The sequence below is a fragment of the Mastomys coucha genome, unplaced genomic scaffold (genome assembly GCF_008632895.1).
Source record: "Mastomys coucha isolate ucsf_1 unplaced genomic scaffold, UCSF_Mcou_1 pScaffold18, whole genome shotgun sequence".
Classification (NCBI taxonomy): domain Eukaryota; kingdom Metazoa; phylum Chordata; class Mammalia; order Rodentia; family Muridae; genus Mastomys; species Mastomys coucha.
This window is the reverse complement of record NW_022196900.1, coordinates 68,957,706-68,960,553: the sequence shown is the minus strand read 5'-3', so window position 1 is coordinate 68,960,553 and position 2,848 is coordinate 68,957,706.

Genomic DNA, 2,848 nt, shown 5'->3' with positions numbered 1-2,848 from the left:
TTATGTCTTTCTTAAAGTCCTGTATCATCATCATGAGAAGTGATTTTATATTTGAATCTTGCTTTTCTGGTGTGATGGTGTATCCAGGACTTACAATGGTGGGAATATTGGGTTCTGATGATGCCAAGTAACCTTGGTTTGCGTTGCTTATATTCTTATGTTTGTCCCGCATCATCTGGTTATCTCTAGTGCTACCTGCCCCTGCTAAATCTGACTGGAGCCTGTCCTTCCTGTAATCCTGATTGTGTCAGAACTCCTCAGAGTCTAGCTGTCTCTGTGATCCTATGATTCAGGGATCCCGTGACCCTGGGCTTGTTAGAGCACCTGGGAGTGCAGCTTCTTCTGGGTGTTTTGGGAATGACTGCAGAGTTTGTACTCAAGGTCTGCTCAGGGCACCTGCCAGCCCAGACAGACCAGAAGCAACCAGAGCCATTGGGCTGGCAGAGTTCCTATGTGCCTGGGTCCTACTAGTCCCAGTTACTCCTGGTGTTGGGACAGATGTTGTGTCCTCCTCACCTCTGATCCTGGGCGTGTTAGAGTGCCTGGGAGTGGAGCTTTCTCTGGGTGTTGTGGGACTGGCTGCAGAGCTTGTACCCAAGGTCTGCTCAGGGCACTGGCTCAGACAGACCGGAAGAAACCTGAGCCACTGGGCTGGGGGAGTTCCTGTGTGCCTGGTCCTGCTGGTCCCAGTTACTCCTGGTGTTGGGACAGATGTTGTGATTATTTTCTTTATTTCTTTTCTTAAAAAGCTATTGTGTATGCAATTTTTTCCTGATTTAGTGCTTGGCAAGTTTGTTGAGTTTGTTGTTGGCATAATATAGAAAAGCTAGTAATTTTAATATGTTGATTTTTGTATTTTACTTTGATGAATGTGTTAATAAGATTTTAATTTTTTCTAGTGGAGTCATTAGGGTACTATAAATATCAGATCATGTCACTAGCTAGTAGGGGACATTTGACTTCTTTCCCTACTTGTGTCTACTTCACTCCTTTCTTTCATCTTACTGCTAAGATTTCAATCACTCTATTGAATAAGAGCAGAGAGGGTGGAGTGACTTTCTCTTGTGCCTGGCTTTAGAGAACAGTCTTAGACTGTCTCCCATTTGGAATAATGTTGGCAACAGGTTTGTTGTGCATTAGCCTTTATTATGTTGAAAAGTGTTCCTTATATTTCTACTTTTTGGGGGTCTTTTATCAGGAACAATGAACTTTTCAAAGGCCTTTTCTCCATTTAATAAGATGATCACATGACTTCTGTTATCAAGCATATTTACATGCCATATTGCATTTCTTTATCTGCATATGATAAGCCATCTTTGCATCCCTGAAATGAATCCAACTACTTCACAACATGGTTTTCTTACTGTGTTCCTGAATTTGCAAGTATTTCATTGAGAACTTGTGGGCAGGGTGTGGTAGAACACACCTTTAATCCCAGCACTCTGGGAGGCAGAGGCAGGCAGATCTCTGTAGAGGTCATCTTAGTCTACAAGGTGAGTTCAAGGACAGCAAGAGCTACACAGAAAAACCTTGTATCAAAAAATAAAACAAAACAAAAACAAAAACAAAATTATGATGATGATGATGAACATGAAGATGATGATGATGACAATGGTGGTGGTGGCAGCGGTGGTGATAGTGATGTGATGGTGGTGATGATGACAGGAACACGAGACAGCAGCATTGCTCACCCCATGACTGGTTAGGAAAGAGGGGGATGAGGAGCCAAGGCCTCACTAATAAGGGTACTTTTAGTAACCAGGAGATCGTCTGCTAGGCCCCATCTATTAAAGTTTCTGTCACTTTTCAAAAACACCAAACCAGAGACTAAATCATAACACTTGGACTTTTGGAGAAATGTAGGATACAAACTATAATGTTTCTCCCTTGCTCCCCTATAAGCTGGTGTCTATCTCCTAAAGCCAAATGTATTAGCTCATTTCTGGGTGCCTAAATTATTCTAGAGTTGTTAAACAAACAAATACAGAAAAAGAGTTACAGCCTTTGATCTTCTCCAAGACTCAAATAAACTTAGCTATGAGCCTTTGTGAAAACAATAAGAAAATTATGTGCTTCTAATCCACGTGGGAACAGCACAGGCTACATATTCCCATTTAAGATGGAAGAACTGAATGGCGAGGGATAGGACCAGAGCAAGGCTGCAACCCAACAGGGCAAGACAGACTAAACCTCCATGGCCTGGGGCACATGGTGGTGTACCAAGCTCCCAAGGGCTTGGACAGGACAGGCTTTATCGTCTTGTGCATGGTGTCTCTCAGGTTATAGCCTGCCACTTTAGTTTCCATGTATTCAAGAAAACTAGAAAACAAAAATCTACAAAGGAAAAATGTATATATTTATAATTTGGCCAAGCTGGAGAGAGAAATAATCCAAATTCTCTTTACCCAAACACGAGGCAGTCTCATTGTTTAGAGAAAACCACCAGGCAAATGCCAAAAGATACTCAAATTAAGTGTGAGACATTTGCCCTCCTTTTCTGGGGAATGCAGATCTGGCCCCAGCTTTTCTCCTGTCTCCTCCATCCTCAGCATGGAGCCTCCGTTATATATCTACAAATTATGCCACTAGGATGTTTTTTGCTTAAGTCTAGGCCTGAGGAAAAAATATTTTCTATCTCAAATATTCCCCATTTTTCAAAGTGAAAATAACCTCCAGATGGAGAGGAGGTAGGGGTGATGTAATCATATTATGACCTCAAAAATTAAAAAAGAAGAATATGTTGAAAAAAGTAAATTTTAAGTAATTTGTTTAAATTGTAAAAATGTAACTAAATGAAAGATATTTTCTCCCTGTACAAATAAATAATTTACCAGTGCAGTGATATCAT